Genomic DNA, 23,971 nt, shown 5'->3' with positions numbered 1-23,971 from the left:
TCCTTTGTCCTGTGAGTGTGACACCACCATGAATGTGACGCAGGCCTCTGCAATTTGTTGTGCTTAGAAAAGAACACTCGTAAAAGATGACACGGCGTTAGCGTCGTCACCAGAAAAAACACCATGTGGCAGGAGACAGGATACACTTAAACACCCTTATAATGAACTTGGGGTCTCCAAAGTGCATTTTATTATCTGTCGGCTATGGAAATACATTTAAACAAAAATGAGGACAAAACAAAGGAAGGTGCAACGCAAAGAGAAAATAGTGATGGGGTGATACTAAATATAATAAAGCTTTGTCTTTAAGTATAATGTTTTTTAATGCAGAATTAAAAATATAAAAATAACAAAATGGCACACCACCATTTTTATTCTATAAGATGCGGATCTTGGTGGAAAAACTTTGGACACCCTACCTTTATACTAGGATTGTCTCGATACCAATATTTTGGTACCGTAACGAAGATTTAATGGCAGCACAGAAATATCCTGAAATATTCTGTATCCCCTACTAAGTTTTTTTGTGATTAATAAAATGAGTCCAAATTCACAAGTTTTGTACAATGCCAAGCCTGTACATATAATCCACATGTTCGTACATATTGGGGACATACGTGGGACACATATTTTCTGGCATAAGATATGTGGGGTTTTTTTGTTTTTGTTTTTTTTACACGGAATTGAGTCTACTCTGTAGTGATTGTTGCCATTATATTGGTGTTATTTTATAATCTATTAGAAGATTAAATAAATAACTAGATGAGGCCATTCATGAAGGAAATGCATGTGAATGCTCCAATGCTGAAGTTGAACTGGAATCCTGGAATTTGTTTTGGAATTGTTGAAGTAGAGCACACAATTCCCAAACAGGCTGAATATTTTGAAGTTAGAAAAGTTTGAATCAGATAAACAATGTGGGAGTTGTGGAACTTTGAAGAATGTCCCATTCATTTCAATGGGAATTACCCAAAAATTAGGGAATTTCGAGAAAAGTGGGAATTTTTTTGAAAATTGTAAAAAAAAACAAAAAAACTTGAATGGTGTGATGAGCTGAAATGGTTGGTGTTGGAATTTTTCAAATCTGTCGAGAAATATTGAAGTAGTAACATGTTGAATTGAAAAATGGTATTACGGAATTCCTGGAATTTCGGGAAAACCGGGAACTTTTCCAGTTCAAAAAATAACTTAGTTTTTTGTCCTGATTAAGAGGAATGTTTTGACAGTGGAACGGTTGAAGTGGGTTGAAAAATGTGGGGAGGAGTAGTCGCCAGAAAAAAAAAATAGGGTAGAAATAGGGTTTAGGAAAACCAGGAATTCTGGAAAATCCTGGACTTTTTTTGAACTTGGAAAAAGGGTAGTTTGAATCCCCAGAATGGTGGAATGTGTTGAAGGTGGTTTGAATAGGTTGAAACATGTGGAAATGGTGGCAGTTTGAAAAATGACCAATTCATTTTGAATGGGGAAAAATGTCCCGGAAAACCTGGAATTCTGGGAAATCTGGGAATTTTTTGAATTTGTCAAGGAAAAGCCCGCCATTCCCGAATAGGCTGAACAGTTTGAAGTTGGAACGGTTTGAATCGGGTGAAAAACGTGGAAGGTAGAGCGCGCCAAAATCTGGAGAAGAAGAAGATGAAGTTGAATAAATAGATGAATTTTGGTGTAGAAAACCAAATGACAGGATGTTATTAATGTCATTTGCAAAAAAATAGCAGGCTGGCCAACCCCTCTGCAGCATGACACCGTAAACAATAAGGAAGCTTGAATACAAGTACAAGACGTCATGTAGGAATGATCAAAAGCATTTATTGGGGTAGGAATGTCGCATTGATTGATTGATTGATTGAGACTTTTATTAGTAGGTTGCACCGTGCAGTACATATTCCGTACAATTGACCACTAAATGGTAACACCAGAATAAGTTTTTCAACTTGTTTAAGTCGGGGTCCACTTAAATTGATTCATGATACAGATATATACTATCATATATACCATATATCATCATAATCACACAAGATAATCATCAGGGTGTATACATTGAATTATTTACATTATTTATTATTTACAATTCGGGTGGGGGGGGGGGGGGGGGGGGTAGGTTTGGTTTTTATCATCAGTCATCAACAATTGAGAACAGAGAAATGGATATTGAAACAGTGGAGGTCTGATTTGGTAGGATATTTACAGCAAGTAGTGGACATAGAGAGAGAGAGAGAGAGAGAGAGAGATCAGAAGGCATAAGAAAAATATCTGCATTTGATTGTTTACATTTGATTATTAACAATCCGGGGAGGGTGTTAGTTTAGGGTTGAAGTTGCCTGGAGGTGTACTTTTATTGTGGTTTTGAAGGAGGATAGAGATGCCCTTTCTTTTATACCTATGCATGTTACACCAACAACATTTTTGACAATCAAAGCATGATCGTATTAATCCACATTTTGTATCATTGACATCGCTAATAACGCGGAAGAGCTGCTGCTGTCTGAACAAGGCACAGAGCTCCGCCCCTATGCGCCTCCAAATATTTCAGGAATTTTACTCGGTATTGGATCGGAAAGAAAATCAGTGGTATCGCAACACATATTATAAAAATGTCAATTTAATAAGGAGGCTGTAATTGTTTACTACAGTAAGAGCTGTGATCATTTCCAACCAGAATGATGTGTTTTCCTGCACAAACGTCTCCATTATAAGAGTGCGTTTGAAACGGCCATTTTTCATTTGTTAGCGCACAGCAGTGAGCGCCCGAGGGCAGGTTAGCAAAGAACAAGTTGGCGTTTTCTTCCCACATGTTTTTAATCAAAGCCCTACTGTTTACATTTACATTTGCATTGAACGCAGGGACGCTGAATGCCAAAGGTGAGATTTGCTAAAAGACTTTAGTGTTGTTTTTGGCTTTTACAGATGGAAACACGCGTGGGCGGTAGCAAGGAGGGATGACTGAACTCCGAGACCCCCAGTGCAGATCCTCATCGTGATCATCATGGCCAGGGGCTTCTTGTCTTCCTCCGCCTGTGGTCCACACCTCCACCCAGAGGTCCGAGCTGGGCGAGTGGGCAGAGGAGGGATGGAGAAGCTCCCTGAAGGCGAGAAGCAGGAGAAATCAATACCAAACACGCTCGCCTTGAAGTGGGGCTTTCCTCTGGTTCTCTGTGGCCTGGGGGCACGCAGGCCTCCAAAGGACGGGCCCTCTCAACTGGACCGGACCCCCTTTCTCCACTTGTGTGGTTTTGCTGAAGGGGATCCCCCATCACTTCCCACCCCAGCACCCTGAAAGCTGAGACACAGCCAAAAGGGATATTTTTTTTTCTCCAGCTGCAACAGATTGACTTATTCTCCACCTTCTTTCTTAGGACTTTTGACTCGTTTCAACAGCCTGAACAAATGTCTTTTGCAAACCAGACAATCTTTTTCCCCCTCCTCCCAGAAAAAAATGGACTGAACAGCAAAGAAAACAATATAATCGTAAGTATTTTTTTACATTTCATTCTGTACAGATTTCAATATTTTTTTCCCATTAATTATGTTTGGAATATTTTGGAAATTGAATATCGTTAACTGTTATGTACGCGGAGGTTACTACACCTTATCATTTGATGGCAAGAAAAAACTATCTTTGATTGGTACTTTGTGTATTAGTTAGAAACAATACACTTTTAAAAATCAATCATCAATCAATCAATGTTTATTTATATAGCCCTAAATCACAAGTGTCTCAAAGGGCTGCACAAGCCACAACGACATCCTCGGTACAGAGCCCACAAAAGGGCAAAGAAAACTCACCCCAGTGGGACGTCGATGTGAATGACTATAAGAGACCTTGGAGAGGACCGCATATGTGGGTACCCCCCCCTCCCTAAACTCCATTAAGTTAATATTGGGTGACAAAATGTTCTCATACAAGTTGAAAAAGCAATAAACCGCCATTGTATGTAAAAACTTCCTACAAAAGTACTACTAAAGTAGCCAGAAGTGGGCAAACAAAAAACAGGAAGTAAAGACCTACAAAAAAACCAGGCACGTGTCTTAACAGAAACAACTACTTGATAACGGGTGGATAAACTTTGCTACATTCATTCTCACAGATGTATAAAAATAAATTCACCGCAAATGTATGTAAACAATTCCTAAATATAAAGCTATCCAAGCTAGCACAAGATGCTAGAGTAGCAAAAAGAAAACAGGAAGTAGAGACCTACCAAAAAAAGCCTGTACAAAAATAAACATGCTCAAAACAACCTAATGATAAGTGGATAAATGTTGCTACGTTCACTCTTGCACAAGTACAAAAATACATTAACAATACATAGGTAAGTAAAAAAAACTATGCTTAAAAAAAAGAAGCTATAGCTAAGCTACAGTTAGCAAGCTAGCACAAGATGCTAGAGTAGCAGGAAGTGGGGAACAAGAAAACAGGAAGTAGAGACCTACCAAATAAAAATGCCTCGCAAGCATTAAACATGCCTTAACAGAACAAACTTAATTAAAGCTGCAAGCAGCGATGGACGGGACCAACTTTGAGGGCTCATAAAATCCAAACCGGAGCAGTAATTAAAACTTTCAATCAAAAGAGTTCAATCTCTCTTCTGTGCTGATTTGAAGCCGACACAACAAACGCGCTCAGAGGAGATAATGTTTGAAAAAAGGTGACTGTTTTTACACAACTTTTGTTTTGAAGGGGGAATCGCAAACTTTCTGTTGATTTTTGCTGGGGGTTGTCAGTGTATGAAATCTAGGTCTAAGTGAGACCTACATAGAGGTTTTTGTTTCATGTCTCTACGACATTTCTACTGGGAGTTACAGGCAGTTTTGTCTGTGTTTTCTTCCTATGGGGCGCTAGAACGCAATTTTGAGTTTTTTTTTTTTTTTTTTTATTAGATCGCAATTTTCGCCAGTCCTGATGTGTGTGTCCAATTTGGTGAGTTTTGAAGCGTGTTAAGGGGGTCAAATTACAGCTCAAAGAGGCGGCGGTATAATAATAAAACGCTAGAAATACAATAGGGTCCTCTGTCCCAAAGGGACTCGGTCCCTAATAATGGGTGACTAAACTTTGCTACATTCACAATTCACAGAATACATTGTTGATGTATAATAATAAAAATACTATAAAATAAAGAAGGTATCCAATCTACATTCATATTACAAGATGCAAGCGTAGCAGGAAGTGGGGAGAAACAGGAAGTAGAAACCTACCAATATAAAACAAGGCACACCATCCATTTGGCTTATTGCTCATCCGTCCATCCGTCCATCCATTTTCTACTGCTTGTCCCTCTCAGACAGATCAAAATAATAATGGACGGGGAAATGTTTGCTTTATTAGCTCTCAAACAAAACACTAATATAATATAAAAAAGTTTGTCGTGCTTTACTTTTGGAGCAAAAGACAGCAAGCATGTGAGATGCCAGGAAGTTAAACAAAGCAAACAGGAAGTAGAAACAATAGTAAGCATGGTTCAACACGACACTTCTGGTCCTTTCTTGTAGATAACGTGTTACAAAAAGCCACAAAAGCACAACACACGCCTCCAACAACTATAATGATTCGTGCTAAAAGGGTTTTTAATGACAAAATGAGTGCAGCATTTAAAAGTTAGATACAATTCTCTGACCCATGCAGCTGTTTATGGCGTGTTTGCCATGCAGCTGCAGAGCTCCAATCACAAACCTTCGTCATCGCCCTTTCTCTTGTGTGAGTCTGTGTTTGTGGGCTTTTTTTCCCATCCAAACGGGCACAGCTTCAGACAAAATGGCCGCCAGACTTTCCTCCGTGCCAAAAAATGGTGGCGCCGCTATCGGTGTGCTTTTAGCCTTTTTAGTCGGGCGCTAATTGCATTTGCATAACCTTCGCCAAATTGTTGACGGCCATCGCGGGGAAAGCAGGCGACGCTCGGATAAGGGGTAAGCGGTTAGCGCTAGTCGTGTTGTTTTTGTCGGTTTTCCGTTGAGATTAAGGCTGCCCGCCGTGCCATATGGCGTTTGCATGCAAATGTGACGAGAAAAGATTAAGCCCCCTTTTTTTTTTTAATCAGATAGCTCCGTCCCTCCTGCACACACGCGTATAAATAATGCGCCGACGAAAGCATTAAGCACTCGCACTCCAATCAAGCTAGGTCGTGATAGGATGATAGTCTGGTTACCACGGCGACTGGCACAACATCGTTGCAGGAAGTGAAATTAAACCGTGCCGTTTGATTGGACGGCTGTCATTAGTCCACACAAACAGGGGTCTGTCAGCTGCTTCAGAAGCAAAATGGCGGTCAGGCGAATCACATGGTTTTCTACAGTTGGGGGGCGCATTTTAGGGGTTTGAGAGAGGCGAGACCGGCGTGGAGGGGGTGGGGGGGGGGGGGGGGGCTCCTAGTGGAGTGGTTATTATTTGAGGAGAAGGGGAGGGGGGAGGGGGGTGTCTGCTTTTTAGTAGCCCATTAATGAGAGGCTGGGTGTAGGGGGGGTCGTTTGTCTGCGTTTGTGAAAATGCATCTCAGTAATTTGCATAAAGTGGCGTCCATATGCCGTGCGGCGACGCAAACCCTTTCTTTTCTTCTTCTTCTTTCCCCCTCCATTCGGCAATAACACTTCTGCTCCGCGTCGCTTATGCCGCCGTCCAATGAGGAGACGGCCGATCCGCGTCGGACCAATGGCGAGCAATCAGGAAGAGGAAGGGAGGAAAAAGTCAGGAGTTTACCCTTCACGTGCTCGCACATGGAGGATAAAGACTGACGCAAAACTGCGCCGTGTCTGAAATAAACGTGCCGGAGCGTGGGAACGCGACACAGACGCCCCGCAGTTGTGTAAGCGGGTGAAGGAGGACCCTAGAGTTCAAGGGTCACGACCGGTTGAAGAGGCTGTCTGGTTCTTTGCTTGTCGTCTGGGCCCTCGCGGCATGCTAATGAAGTGGTTTTGATAAGCAGGGGCGTCTTTTGTTCGCCCAGTCTGGACGGGACTTAAGAGGAGGCGAATCAGACATGCGGAGGTCAGACGGCCACGCCCGTGACCTCCACAAAAACCACCCTTTGAAGTCCAAATGAATACAAAAAATATGTTTTGCATCAGTTGTGCCCACACTTTTTCTGCAGGTGAGCTACTTTTCAATTGACCAAGTGGAGGGGATCTACCTCATTCATATATATCATTTATATTGATTTATTTATGAAAGAGAGGTTTTTGTTCACATGGAATACAAGCATGTTCAACATTCCTTTCTTTCATGAAGACAAGAATATAAGTTGGTGTATGACCTGATTCTGATGACTTGCATTGATTGGAATCAGACAGTAGTGATGATAACGTCCACATTTTCAAATGGAGGAGAAAAAAAGTCCTCCTTTCTGTCCAATACCACATGAAAGTGGTTGCTTTTTGCCATCTTATTTGTCCAGCTTCCACACTCCTTTTTATACACTTTACAATTATGTGTATTTCTGGTCTGGTCATCCTCGTCCGGACAGAAGGACGACACGGCAGTGCGGCTGGATCAAAAGAGACGTCGGAGACACTTTACTGAACTAAAAGTTGCTTTATTACAAGCGAGCGTCATTATACAGGACTGCAGTTCCTGGAGGAGGTCAGGTCAAAAAAAAGGACTCCTAACTTGGAGAAACCAAACCATCAGTTTTTATATTCCTCCTTCCTGTCTCTGTGTGTGCTAAGTCAGGAAAGCACATCCTGACCATGTTATGTTATGTTATGTTATGTTATTTTCATCTATTATGCGCCCCCCAACCAACTGTTACATCAGCCCGATAATAGGAGAAGTTTGTGTGTAAGTGTCTGAAAATCACCGGCTGAAGTCAAAACTAAAGTTCGATGATTTGGTAAAATTGCAAACAGCTAAAATTATGTACAAAGCAAACTATAACCTGCTACCAAATAATGTACAACAATTCTTCTCAACTAAAGAGGAGAAATATAACCTAAGAGGAAAATCATTTGTATGCACGTAGAACACTTAGAACCTTTAGCATATCAGTATGTGAAATTAAATGATGGAATGGATTAAGTAAAGAAGTTAAACATTGTACTGATATGATCCAGTTTAAGAGGTTGTTCAAATGAATAGTGCTTACAAAGAACAAAGAAGAAGAACTATGAGAAATACTTTGAACCTTGTTAAAAATAAGATATTCTTCATCTCAGTATGTTTATAATGACTGACTTAACTAATTACATATTACAAAACTGTTGTATTGCTCATTCACGGATGTCATTTTACTATGAAAAGGTCAGTAAATGAATGTATATATTTGTAAACGCTCTGAAGTGGGAAAGGGGTAGGATTAAATATGCTTTGCTTCTTCCTACTCCTTTTCGGACATGATGTAAACAGAAATGATATTAAATTGTGTGATGTATTATGCTGTAAGTGTGTTCATGTTCGAAATAAACTAAAAGAAAGAAAGAAACTAAATGTTAGCGTTGGGCTGAACATGTAGTCTCTTCTCAAGGATAGGGCTATCACTTTTGCATTCCAAAGTCCCAATTAGGGCCTCTCTCTTTTGAGAAGTGATCCAATCCACCTGCGAATATCAAACGAAGGGGCCTTATCTTATTATGTGCTCAAACTGAAATACCACTATTTAGTTCAACTTGGTGGTTCGCTTTCTCCAAGATGAATATAAATGTTTACAATATGCAAAAAATAATATGAGTTAATTAATTCACTTAAACAAGAAATACATTGGCGGCAAACTCCGTAGCTTGCTAGCTTACTAGGAAAAAATTAACACATCTCCAGAAAAGGTCTGTGAGCGTCTAAAGTAGGGCTCTCCAAAGTGGGGCCCGTTTGTGGCACGCAGCTCGTTTTTGAATGGCCCGCAAAAAAACACAATAGTTACAACATTTCACAAATGAAAAAAAAAAAGTATTTGGCACAAATTTTTGAATTGGGACATGAAAACCAAAATGACCGATGACCTGTGCGTCTTACTTTATGTGGTGTTTGTGCGTGCTCGTTGGCGAGATAATAGGAATATTAGTAGAGAATAATTAATACAATAAAATATCTAAAGGGGGTTAGATTAGATATTACACTAATTTGCTTTATTACATGCAGTATAACACAATGCTGAGGTGTTTTGTTCAGATAGTTTGGCATTTATTGATGTTGCTTTTAGTATATTTAATGTACAAAATGTATCAAAGTGAAAATGTATTCCAAGGATCTATTTGAACCAGTCATGTACAGTACAGACCAAAAGTTTGGACACACCTTCTCATTCAATGCATTTTCTTTATTTTCATGACTATTTACATTGTAGATTGTCACTGAAGGCATCAAAACTGTGAATGAACACATGTGGAGTTATGTACTTAACAAAAAAAGGTGAAAGAACTGAAAACATGTTTAGTATTCTAGTTTCTTCAAAATAGCCACACTTTGCTCTGATTACTGCTTTGCACACTCTTGGCATTCTCTCGCTGACCTTCAAGAGGTAGTCACCTGAAATGGTGTGCTTGAAGCTCATCGAGAGAATGCCAAGAGTGTGCAAAGGGTGGCTATTTTGAAGAAACTAGAATATAAAACATGTTTTCAGTTATTTCACCTTTTTTTGTTAAGTACATAACTCCACGTGTGTTCATTCATAGTTTTGATGTGACAATCTACAATGTAAATAGTCATGAAAAAAAGAAAACCCATTGAATGAGGAAAAAGTGTGTACAAACTTTTGGCCTGTACTGTACAGTGAGGGGGAAATGTAACGATAACCATAGAACAGGATGTGGCACATGGCTGCTGGGCACAATAGAACCACGACAGTGAATAATTAAACATCAACAGCATACATTAAACAGACGCTGGCATAAATATGCTTGTTATGCAACTCAAGTTGTTTGGTTTTATTTTTTTTCTTACTTTTAGAATAGTTAAGAATGTTAAAATGTTACAGTTAATAAAGATTTGGGGTTATTCTGTACATTTTTGTCCCAGTTGTGTTAGGCGAGGGTCAAAAAACACATTTTGTCATGGACCTGTATCAACACATTAACACCGAATAGCATCATTCTAGAAAGCACTGATGCACATTAGTAAGAAAATGAGTTCACGGTGTTAATCGTGGTGATGCTGAGAGTACACATACAGTAAGTAATATACATAAACTGCATTTCCCGAAGCAAGGTACTCCACAAAGCTGTTCCTTCCTCCCTTTGAGCAAGGCAGCATCCCTATGAAGAGGGGGTGTGGATGCAAGAAGATACCTCAGTGCTTTCTTTATGCTGGTGGCTGCAGGCTTCATTAGCTGGACAGAAAGGGACAACTCCTCAATAGACCGGCCTCACTGCCACAGGCTCGGCCTCAGTGGAGTGTGGAGTGTGTAGTGTGTGTGTGTGTGTGTGTGTGTAAGCGTGGTTCCCCGACCACTCGCACACCACCGGGCCTCATTGTTTCTCACTCATGCCTAAAGGAGGCTCGCATTGACACGTCTTTTTTTTCTTTCAAAGCTCACATCTCTCTTTGTCCCTCGTTCTCTCGCGTTCTCCTGAAGGCTTTCCATTATTCTCCATTTCAAAATGTTTCCTCCTTGTGTTCTCTCTTCTCGGCCGTGTTGTTCCAAAAAAAACTCGACATTTTCTATACATGCTCTGAATGTGGAGCTGTGATCAAATGCACATTTACAGTAGCTCCTACTGTATATCACAGATGATATACACCAACAGTACGCTGTCCGAGAAGTATTGATTCAACAACATGTATGGTTGTAATTGTTTGTAGTGTTGTACAACCGCACAACTCCACAACCTTTTTTTGTAGAATTTTTAGTAACACATGTTTTGATTACAAAAAAGGCGCTGCTTTCTGTTTTTTAGCAATATATATATTTTAGAAATGTTTTATTAGCTTTTAAATTGTAAATAAAATAACCGACAAGTGTTAATTGTATACCGAAATGCAGACAGTATAGTGACACTTGTAAGTTTAACAAATATATATTTAATTACAGTAACATAAGATCACATCTTATGACATCACATTCTGTAACGTAGCATCACGTACTATATCATAACATAACACTGCATAATTGAACATAAGATATCAATCTGCACCGTAGCATAACTTCACATTGCATATTAGAAGAAAACAATTAACATATTGTAACAAAACAAAACTTACTATAGGTAACTTACTGCAACATAAAATGTACAAAATACATAAAACATATAACATACTATAGCATAACTTACTGTAACATAACAAAACATACTATAGATTCATTTATGTAACAATCAAACATACAAAATACATAAAACTAGGGATGTCCGATAACGGCTTTTTGCCGATATCTGATATTCCAATATTGTCCAACTCTTTAATTACCAATACCGATATCAACCGCTATATACAGTCGTGGAATTAACACATTATTATGCCTAATTTGGACAACCAGGTATGGTGAAGATAAGGTACTTTAAAAAATAAAAAATAAAAAAATAAAATAAGATAAATAAATTAAAAACATTTTCTTGAATTAAAAAAGAAAGTAAAACCATATAAAAACAGTTACATCGAAACTAGTAATTAATGAAAATGAGTAAAATTAACTGTTAAAGGTTAGTACTATTAGTGGACCAGCAGCACGCACAATCATGTGTGCTTACGGACTGTATCCCTTGCAGACTGTATTGATATATATTGATATATAATGTAGGAACCACAATATTAATAACAGAAAGAAACAACCCTTTTGTGTGAATGAGTGTGAATGGGGGAGGAAGGTTTTTTGGGTTGGTGCACTAATTGTAAGTGTATCTTGTGTTTTTTTATGTTGATTTAATTAAAAAAAACAAAAAAAAACAACAAAACACCGATACCGATAATAAAAAAAACCGATACCGATAATTTCCGATATTACATTTTAACGCATTTATCGGCCGATATTATCGGACATCTCTACATAAAACATAACATACTATAGCATAACTTACTGTTACATAACATTACATACTATAGATAACTTACTGTGACATAAAACATACAGTACATAATACAAAATACATATAATGTACTATAGCACAAAATACTGTAACATAACAAAACATACAATAGATAACTTACTTTAACAATAAAACATACAAAATACAGAAAACATAACATATTATAGCATAACTTACTACTGTTACATAACATACTGTAACAACACTACATAGCCTACTCAGTGGCCTAGTGGTTAGAGTGTCCGCCCTGAGATCGGTAGGTTGTGAGTTCAAACCCCGGCCGAGTCATCCCAAAGACTATAAAAATGGGACCCATTACCTCCCTGCTTGGCACTCAGCGTCAAGGGTTGGAATTGGGGGTTAAATCACCAAAAATGATTCCCGGGCGTGGTCACTGCTGCTGCTCACTACTCCCCTCACCTCCCAGGGGGTGATCTAGGATGATGGGTCAAATGCAGAGAATAATTTCGCCACACCTCGTATGTGTGTGTGACAATCATTGGTACTTTAACTTTAACTTTATACTATAAAATAACAAAACACTATAACATCAAATGGCATTCTATAACATAATATACTGTAACAACATATTATTCTATAACATTGCATATCATAACAAACAAACTAACAAAACTTACTTTAACGTAACATAACGTACTGCAGTGTAACACAACATATTTGAACATAACATACTATAGCATAACATAACATACTATAACATAACATAACATACTATAAGATAACATAACATTACATAATATAACATACTATAACATAACATACTATATCATTACATAACATACTATATCATTACATAACATAGCATACTATAACATACTAACATAACATAAAAATCCATTGTATAACAACATTTTCTGTAACAAAACATTGCATACTTAAAACATATTACATTATACTTTAAAATAGCTTAAAATTGCATAATATTAACAACATACTGTAACAAAAGGAAAAATTGCATTCTATAACATATACTATAACGTAATGCATTCTATAAAATGTACTGTAGTGTAACATAATATACTTTACTATTGCATACATAACATACTATAATACAGCTTATTGCATGTAGTGCTTCTCAACTGTTTTCTGTTACAAGTGATCAGCAAAATGAATTCAGGAGCACAATATACAAAACACTTAAACCTCCTAAACAAAAATGAATAAAACCATTTGTTCAGTTTGTTTTTTAGGATTAATGGCTACAACGAGCATGTTTTGCAGAGCAGTTTTTGAAGCACGATACTGCATGATACTGATAAAGCATCACTCCACTATTTGAGAGGGACTGCTGTAAAGTAACATAACATTACATGACATCACATTGTAACATAACATCACATAACATACTATAAAATAACTCCGGTTTTATAAACATGTATGTTGTCACATTTGTCAAATTAATCACACTTTGAAATTTGGATTAATCACAATTAATCGTGGTAAATTACTTAGAATTGAGTAAAAAATACCCTGTTATTTGGACACAAAATACATTTTAACCTTCCAATCAGAAAAAGGTGAAAGATTTAAATGAATAATAATATACTTAGTTGCCTATAGCACAACATTTTAGACACCCTTGATCTAAAATATTAAAAACTCTCAAAATAAAAATAAAATATACCTCAAATATAAACACAGTTTAGTTAGGTCATTGAAAAATAAAATAATAGTAACTTATGAATTGATTTGAAAAATAACAACCATAATAAACACTGTTAATTAAATGTGTAACTGGACATGAATATTTTCATACAGACAGAATCTTTGACACGCTCGGTTATACAATAGATAATAAACCATTTTCATTCAATTATTACATTACAATTAAACAGCAACAACATGTAAGAAAACAGTAAAAAAAAAAAAAAAGCTGAAATGTTCTAAGTATTAATTAATAATATTATACTTAATCATCAATAACACAAAGCTGACATAATCTGTTTTTATCATTTTTAAATAAAAAAAATTCAGTGTGGCCCCCGCACACTTTGCCTTGTCAGTGGGGCTGCAACTAACGATTATTTTCATAGTCAACAATTATCTTAACGATTAGTCGACTAATTACATAATAAAGCGTACACATATTTAATGGTTCTAATTTTTCCATTGACTTTTAAATGCAGCCTAAGTTATTTTAGGCAAGTGCTAACTAACAACAAAGATGACTAATTAATTCATAAATATTTATTTATACTGTAACCTGGTGGTGAAATCTATCAAAATGAGGGTGGTCCCAAAAAGGAGGGATTTTTCAGATTGACTGTGTGTCGCTTTTAAAAGTGCTCCCCCTCTGGTCAACATATGAAATAACACCTTGGTGTAAACGATTGAAGTGCTCCGCCGCTGGCCAACATATGTAATAACAAGTGTGTGTAAGAAATTGAAATGTGCCCCCTTTGGCCAAAATTAATAAAAATAAAAAATAAAAATATGTACATAGAGACATACTGTACTAACTTGAAGTAAATAATGAGGACTAAAAACCAATTACAAACAAAAAATAAAAAAATACAAGTTTACCTTTTTTATATTTGCATAGTATGTATATATTATTAATGTTGTGAATACAAATGTTTATATATCTAGAAAGGGTGGTCTTAAAAGAGGTAGGCAATTTTCGGAGGTCTCAAGAAGGTAACAAATACAAGAATGCGTGTGTGCGCGCACGTGCGCTGTTTGCGTTTGTTTAAGTGCCTTTTTTAAGACATTGCAAATGGACGCTGCTTTAAAAAGTACTTGAATCGATGTCAACAAAGTTCAGCTGGCTGACTTTGGCTAAAATGATAGTTAAAGTTATTTTCCACACAAATTGGTCTCACTCTTGTTAGCTAGCTAGCAAGTTAGAAGCTAACACTTTTACCGAGGTTGAGTCCACATCCTCCATCTAAATGTCCAACATCATGTCTTTAAATGCTCACGTATCACAGATGTGCTGCCATAAAAATAAAGTCGGTTTTGCAAAATGAGCAAGATATTCATGTTTTTAACACGAATAAGAGGAATTATCCACACACTACACATTATCACTGGGGACGTTTTTGCGAGTGACCCACTTCTGCCCGGAAAAACATGAGTGATGACGTCACGACTATTGTCCACGACAAATTTTATTGTTGGCAATGTCGACCAATCGTTGTCCCGTTGACAAATTGTATTGCTGACAATGTCGACCTATTGTTGTCCCGTTGACAAATGTTATTGTCGACAAATCGTTGTCCCGTTGACAAATGTTATTGTCGACAAATTGTTGTCCCGTTGACAAATGTTATTGTTGACAATGTCGACCAATCGTTGTCCCGTTGACAAATGTTATTGTTGACAATGTCGACCAATCGTTGTCCCGCTGTGCGGTTGACAAATGTTATTGTCGACAATGTCGACCAATCGTTGCCCCGTTAACAAATGTTATTGTTGACAATGTCGACCAATCGTTGTCCCGTTGACAAATGTTATTGTTGACAATGTCGACCAATCGTTGTCCCGCTGTGCGGTTGACAAATTTTATTGCCGACAATGTCGACCAATCGTTGTCCCGTTGACAAATGTTATTGTTGACAATGTCGACCAATCGTTGTCCCGTTGACAAATTGTATTGCTGACAATGTCGACCTATTGTTGTCCCGTTGACAAATGTTATTGTCGACAAATCGTTGTCCCGTTGACAAATGTTATTGTCGACAAATCGTTGTCCCGTTGACAAATGTTATTGTCGACAAATCGTTGTCCCGTTGACAAATGTTATTGTTGACAAATCGTTGTCCCGTTGACAAATGTTATTGTTGACAATGTCGACCAATCATTGTCCCGTTGACAAATGTTATTGTTGACAATGTCGACCAATCGTTGTCCCGCTGTGCGGTTGACAAATTTTATTGTCGACAATGTCGACCAATCGTTGCCCCGTTAACAAATGTTATTGTTGACAATGTCGACCAATCGTTGCCCCGTTAACAAATGTTATTGTTGACAATGTCGACCAATCGTTGTCCCGTTGACAAATGTTATTGTTGACAATGTCGACCAATCGTTGTCCCGCTGTGCGGTTGACAAATTTTATTGCCGACAATGTCGACCAATCGTTGTCCCGTTGACAAATGTTATTGTTGACAATGTCGACCAATCGTTGTCCCGTTGACAAATGTTATTGTTGACAATGTTGGCCAATTGTTGTCCCATTGACAAATTTTATTGTTGACAATGTCGACCTATCGTTGTCCCGTTGACAAATGTTATTGTTGACAATGTCGACCAATCATTGTCCCGTTGACAAATGTTATTGTTGACAATGTCGACCAATCGTTGTCCCGCTGTGCGGTTGACAAATTTTATTGTCGACAATGTCGACCAATCGTTGCCCCGTTAACAAATGTTATTGTTGACAATGTCGACCAATCGTTGCCCCGTTAACAAATGTTATTGTTGACAATGTCGACCAATCATTGTCCCGTTGACAAATGTTATTGTTGACAATGTCGACCAATCGTTGTCCCGCTGTGCGGTTGACAAATTTTATTGTCGACAATGTCGACCAATCGTTGCCCCGTTAACAAATGTTATTGTTGACAATGTCGACCAATCGTTGCCCCGTTAACAAATGTTATTGTTGACAATGTCGACCAATCGTTGTCCCGTTGACAAATGTTATTGTTGACAATGTCGACCAATCGTTGTCCCGCTGTGCGGTTGACAAATTTTATTGCCGACAATGTCGACCAATCGTTGTCCCGTTGACAAATGTTATTGTTGACAATGTCGACCAATCGTTGTCCCGTTGACAAATGTTATTGTTGACAATGTTGGCCAATTGTTGTCCCATTGACAAATTTTATTGTTGACAATGTCGACATATCGTTGTCCCGTTGACAAATGTTATTGTTGACAATGTCGACCAATCATTGTCCCGTTGACAAATGTTATTGTTGACAATGTCGACCAATCGTTGTCCCACTGTGCGGTTGACAAATTTTATTGTCGACAATGTCGACCAATCGTTGCCCCGTTAACAAATGTTATTGTTGACAATGTCGACCAATCGTTGTCCCGTTGACAAATGTTATTGTTGACAATGTCGACCAATCGTTGTCCCACTGTGCGGTTGACAAATTTTATTGTCGACAATGTCGACCAATCGTTGCCCCGTTAACAAATGTTATTGTTGACAATGTCGACCAATCGTTGTCCCGCTGTGCGGTTGACAAATTTTATTGCCGACAATGTCGACCAATCGTTGTCCCGTTGACAAATGTTATTGTTGACAATGTCGACCAATCGTTGTCCCGTTGACAAATGTTATTGTTGACAATGTTGGCCAATTGTTGTCCCATTGACAAATTTTATTGTTGACAATGTCGACCTATCGTTGTCCCCTTGACAAATTTTATTGTCGACAAATCGTTGTCCCGTTGACAAATGTTATTGTTGACAATGTCGACCAATCGTTGTCCCGCTGTCCGGTTGACAAATGTTATTGTCGACAATGTCGACCAATGGTTGCAGCCCTACTTGTCAGTAAGGTGGAAAAAGTTTGGACACCCCTGAACTAAAATATCAAAAGTATCCATATTTAGATTTGATATTAAAGCATAAAGATCTGGTCTTGGTGGCATCCATATTCACGAGTGTTTTGCCTGTGACATGTGACATGTGATATGGTGTCAGGACCCCCGTCTTTAAGGTTGCAAAGGTAGGACGCACATGTTGCTCCTACCTCCTGCTGAAGGGTTAGCATGCAGCGTTCATGCGGACTTGGACTCCAGCTCCTCTCTACTGGGGTCCCAGGTTGGAGTCAAAGTCTGTGAGGAGGAGAAGAAGGAACTCGGTTAGCACAGCTTTGAAATAAGGGAAAGTGTATGGAAAAAGTGTGTGTGTGTGTGTGTGTGTGTGTGTGTGTGTGTGTGTGTGTGTGTGTGTGTGTGTGTGTGTGTGTGTGTGTGTGCAAGGAAAATACCGTGGCCTGGTTTGTGTTCCCGTTGGGATGGTGGCCCTCTTTTTCGCCTGCAAAATGAGACATACACTTCTTGTATTTGTTACCTTCTTGAGACCTCTGAAAAAAAAATGCTTACCTCTTTAGGACCACCCTTTCTGGATATATAAAGATTTGTATTTACAACATTAATAATATATACATACTATGCAAATACAAAAAAGGTAAGATTTAAGGAAACATTTGTGTTTTTTTGTTTGTTTGTAATTGGTTTTTAATCTTCATTATTTACTTCAGGTTATTACAGTATGTCTCTATTTACATATTTATTAGATTTTTTGTATTAATTTTGGCCAAAGGGGGCGCATTTCAATTTTTTACACACACTTGTAATTACATATGTTGGCCAGAGGGGGAGCACTTCCAATTTTTACACACACTTGTTATTTCATATGTTGACCAGAGGGGGAGCACTTTTAAAACCGACTCACAGTCAATTTGAAAAAAATCCCTCCTTTTTGGGACCACCCTCATTTTGATAGATTTCACCACCAGGGGTGCAAATGAGACATTCTCTATTAGATGCAATGGTTTTCCAGTATTGGGACCATGATTTATGTCCTAACTTGTTCACACCTCCTCATTTGGAAGGTACTTTTCCGTGTTTTTAAGAAGGGTAGGAATACAAGAACACACACACACACACACACACACACACTCACACACTCACACACTGTCTGTATGTGAGCTCCATTTTTGTTGAAGCAGTCACTTCATTAGGTACACCTACCTGCACACTCTCACCAGTGTAAGTGTGCAACACACAGCATGACCTCTGACCTTGTCCTGCTGGGAAGATTCCGTTCCCATTGGATGGGTGGGGAGGAGGGAAAGGACCAGGGCCTCCCCTTCACACACACACGCATGCACGCACGCACGCACGCACGCACGCACGCACACACACACACACACTCTATTGGTGTGGCTGTCACTCGGCCACCCATTCAGGGCTCAGTCACGGCCACTTAGAGCGCAGCAGACTCGCAGGGATTCAGACGAGCTGTGATCCAATGACATGTATTTATAATGAGGGGCTGCCGGGGACGTCTTTGTTGCACACAATGTCAGCACAAGTGTGTGTGTGGGGGGGGGAGGGGGGGGAGCACGCCATTGTCACACACTGTAGAGCTACATACATACTTGAACTCTGGCATATTTCACACGAAATAAAAAAGGCTAAGATGCTATGTTATTAAAATATATGTTAATTATTATTAGATATCACCTCAACGCTTGTATTGTTGTGAGCCAGAGTGCATTTATCGCTGTGTGTGTGTGTGTGTGTGTGTGTGTGTGTGTGTGTGTGTGTGTGTGTGTGTGTGTGTGTGTGTGTGTGTGTGTGTGTGTGTGTGTGTATTAGGGTTGTCTCCATACCAAAATGTATTTCCATCCATCCAACCATCCATTTTCTACCGCTTATTCCCTTTGGGGTTGTGGGGGGCGCTGGAGCCTATCTCAGCTCCAATCGAGCGGAAGGCGGGGTACACATTATGTCTTTCCATATTTTTCGATACTTTTCTCATTAAAGGAGACCACAAAAAATGGTATTATTGGCTTTATTTTAACAAAAAATCTTAGGGTACATTAAACATATGTTTATTATTGCAATGTTCTTAAATAAAATAGTGAACATACTAGACAACTTGTCTTTTAGTAGTAAGTAAGCAAACAAAGGCTCCTAATTAGTCTGCTGACGCATGCAGTAACATATTGTGTCACTTATCATTCTATTATTTTGTCAAGATTAGGACAAACTGTAAAAATGGATTATTAATTTAATAAAATGAGCAGATATTAACAGTAAATGAATTAATTTTCATTTACTGTTAATATCTGCTTATTTTTCGTTTCCACATGTTCTGTTTACACTTCTGTTAAAATGTAATAATCACTTATTCTTCTGTTGTTTGATACTTCACATTAGTTTTGGATGATACCACAAATGTAGGTATCGATCCGATACCAAGTAGTTACAGGATCATACATTGATCATATTCAAAGTCCTCATGTGTCCAGGGACGTATTTACTGAGTTTATAAACATATAAATTGTAAAAAAAAGAAAAAATATTTTGTGACGTAATCATAGTAGTATCAACTAGATACGCTATTGTACTTGGTATCATTACAGTGGATGTCAGGTGTAGATCCACCCATGACGTTTGTTTACATTCAGGCATGCTAGCTTTTGTTAGCGGTGACGCCGGTGAGCTAGTGTAGTGAAGCATGTTTAGCTATTCCTCGTCCGCCAGTGATAGTGATACTTGTAAGAAACTTACTTTATTTGTCGCCATGGAGGCGAGGATTAGTGATTTAGAAGTAGCTAAAACTCTTCAGACCACGGCTGGACGTTAGCCGCTAGCTAGTTAGCCATGTCTTAAAGCACCTCTTCCTGAGGGTGTTTCAATGTTATAACTTCACCTTTATCTTTAGTTTTTAGACCAAAATGCGTCCATTCTCCCTTTTCTGTCTACACACATTGTCTGCTTGTGTACTCCGTGATTGTGCACTGCCGAACATGCTCCTCTGCTGGCAAAATGTCATGATGTGACGACGTGCCGTCATGCCCGGGAACCGGTACTTTTCAAACAGAGTATAGTACCGTTTTTGATTCATTAGTACCGCGATACTATACAAGTACCAGTATACCGTACAACACTAGTGTGGACTACAATCCAGCACAACTTTGGACAGCGTTACCGGGTATAGTGGAGCTCAGGGGGAGCCCTGAGGTGTCCCATATTTCCCCATACGTGACTGTATAGTGACTGTACACACCTTTTAGGATGAAATGTGAGCAAAGTCTGACAGAGCAGAAGTCAAGAGCGGGTGGGTGTGTCACTTCCCTCGACTCCCCGCTGACTGGAGGGTCAAAGGTGACACGGGGGAGCTCAAACGCGTGTTATATAATCATCCATTCTGAGAAGTACAATCCAAAAAAGTGTTGGGATGACACACACTTAAAACTTCATATTGACAACATTTTACACTTTTATGACTCATCTTCTTTTTGTGTCACCTTGCAGATTTGGGACTCCTGCTTGGAATGGATCATCAATAAATATATCAATAGATTTGACTATTGATCGTCTTGGAAAAATACTTCTAGTAACTAATAGTCAATGTCAATTTTCTGTTATTTTTTGTTTTGTTTTCTGCTGTTTTCAGTGTTATTAAACACAACATGTACAGAAATGTGTACAGTTATTAAACACAACATGTATGTGTACAGTTATTAAACACAACATGTGTGTGTACAGTTATTAAACATAACATGTGTGTGTACAGTTATTAAACATGTGTGTACAGTTAAACTTGTGAGTACAGTTATTAAACATAACATGTGTGTGTACAGTTATTAAACAACATGTGTGTGTACAGTTATTAAACATGTGTGTATAATCATTAAACATGTATGTGTACAGTTATTAAACAACATGTGTGTGTACAGTTAGAAAGTGTAGTTATTAAACACAACATGTGTGTGTACAGTTAAACATAACATGCGTGTGTACAATATTAAACACAACATGTGTATAGTTATTAAACATAACATGTGTGTACAGTTATTAAACATAACATGTGCGTGTAGTTATTAAACATAACATATGTGTATAGTTATTAAACATAACGTGTGTGTACAGTTATTAAACATAACATGTGTGTGTAGTTATTAAACATAATATGTGTGTACAGTTATTAAACATTGCATGTGTGTGTAGTTATTAAACATATGTGTGTACAGTTATTAAACATAACGTGTGTGTGTAGTTATTAAACATAATATTTGTGTACAGTTATTAAACATAACGTGTGTGTACAGTTATAAAACATAACGTGGATGTACAATAAAGATCACATTGACATTCACATTATGCTCCAGCGAGTTTTATTACCATTTGATAACCAAATCCAAAAGGTTTTGAATTTTTGTTTGCATATTTACGTGGTTGAAACGCCATCAAATGTAATAATTGTATAAATGAATAAAAGGAAATGCATGTTGTTAGTGTACCCAAGTTATTAGATTCTAAAATTGGTATTCAAAAAAAAATCACCCGTCATGAATATTATTATAAAATCAAGAAAAGCTGCCTTTAGTTTTTGTATTAAAAAATATTTTTAAAAGTCAGAATGTAATTAAAAGGAGAGACAACATACTAAACATTTATATTTGTATAAAATCAGCATATTAAACGTGTGTCAAAAATTAATATTTGTGCAGTATTAGTCATAATGTTATAAGATCAGAAACAATAGATCATGCATGCTGAATGGCTTTGCCAGGTATTTTTGTGTAATAAACTATTTTTATTTGTTGTTATTGTGTCATCATATTTATTACATTATCATTATGTTTTCTTCTCTTTACTTCTAAATTAAATGATATAATGTATGCCAAAAGTAAGGCAGACTTGCAGAAATTATTTTATTTGCATTTTTTGTAAAAAAAAAAAAATAAAAAAGAAAAAAAAAAAAGAAAAAAAAGAAAAGAAAAAAATTCAGAAATATATTTTAAAAAGACTAAAAATCTACAATATACTGTATATATTTGTACCAGTCAACAAAGGTATAACAAACAAACCAATGCCTTGTTTGTATGAAAAACATAATATATAATATTATAAAATCCAGAAAAAAATATATAAAAGTAAGTCAGGCTGAATGGCTATAGATTTTTTTTATGTTAAATTCACTATAACTTAAACTGTATTTGTAATTTTTGTTGTATCATATATTAGCTTTATAATCATTATATTTTTCCTTCTACATTAATGTATCAGGCCTACACTTGGGGCAGATTTTCAGAAATTAAACATTTGCATTTTTATGAATAAGTTTAGGTGCACTTTATTTTGTTAACAAAAAAATATTATTTTTACCAATCATAATATTATAAAATCCCGAAAGATCTGTCAAGTATAGTTCGGCTGAATGGCTATACCAGATATTTTATGTTAAATTCACTATCTTATCGTTTCTTATTTCTAGTTGTTTTATCATAATATTGCCTTTATTATTTTCATTCTCTGTACTACCAAAGTAAAGAATCAGTTCAACAAGGCAGACTTCAAGGAATTAATCATTAGCATTTTTAGTAAAACAAAATAGCAAAATGGAAAAAAACAGAGGCAAAAATATATTTAAAAAAAATAGTTTAAATATACAAAATTAATTTGTACAAGTCGCCAAAATATAACAACAAAAATGCCTTTTTGTATAAAAAAAATAAATACTTAAATATATTTAATCATAATATTATACAATTAAGAAAATATACAGTAAGTCAGGCTGAATGGCTTTTTCAAATGTAAAATTAACTGACGTCAACTGTTTTTATTTTTAATTATTGTTTTATCATGTTTTCCTTCTCTTTACTTCGAAATAAAATATCATGCCAACACTTGGGCAGACTTCTAGAAATGAATAATTTTCAATTTTAGTCCAAACATGTTTAGATGTATCTTATACAATAACAACAGATATAGTAATAAAACATTCAATGGAGAGATATGTTTAGTTTGTATTTTAAAATACATACAAAAGTCAGTGAATCCTTTCACATTTGTTATTAGGGCTGTGGCAAAAAAACTGTTTAGGATCCAATTAAAGAACGGAAATTGGAGGTAAAAAAATATATATAAAATGAGACTACGGAGAGCATGAGTCCAACATGCAAATTGACACTGTCTCCTTCTGGCATCTTAGCACGTTTCTATAGCAACCACATCTTCTGACACAGACGCCATCCTAATTAGTCGCTCTGGCTCATTCATTGTCATTTAACATGGGCAAAAATTGGTGTCAAATAAATATATTGTAAAAATAAATATTAAATATGCATTTCGTGAACACAATCAAACTGTAGTTACAGTACAACACTTATATTTGTCTTATCGGTGTGCGTGTTTGTCATTCAGTTTGCAGCGTGACGAGTTCACGGTCAAGTTCAAGCTGCTCGCCTTCCTTCAAGCCCCAGTAATGACCGAGCACTGTCATCTAGTGGTCATTTGTGGAACTACCGGCCGCA

The 23,971-nt window shown here is 37.3% G+C and overlaps 1 long non-coding RNA gene across 1 annotated transcript in view; it reads left to right on the top strand.

Moving 5' to 3' along the window:
- Nucleotides 1–23,789, top strand: part of LOC133618928 (uncharacterized) — a 49,946-nt gene extending 26,157 nt beyond the window's left edge. Inside the window, exons 3-4 of the long non-coding RNA XR_009817367.2 lie at nucleotides 2,905–3,465; nucleotides 20,967–23,789. This is a non-coding gene — a long non-coding RNA (uncharacterized lncRNA). The remainder of the gene's footprint in view (nucleotides 1–2,904; nucleotides 3,466–20,966) is intronic.
- Nucleotides 23,790–23,971: the final 182 nt, after the last annotated feature.

This window comes from Nerophis lumbriciformis, linkage group LG19, assembly GCF_033978685.3.
Source record: "Nerophis lumbriciformis linkage group LG19, RoL_Nlum_v2.1, whole genome shotgun sequence".
NCBI lineage: Eukaryota > Metazoa > Chordata > Actinopteri > Syngnathiformes > Syngnathidae > Nerophis > Nerophis lumbriciformis.
This window is presented reverse-complemented; position numbering and strand designations above follow the sequence as displayed.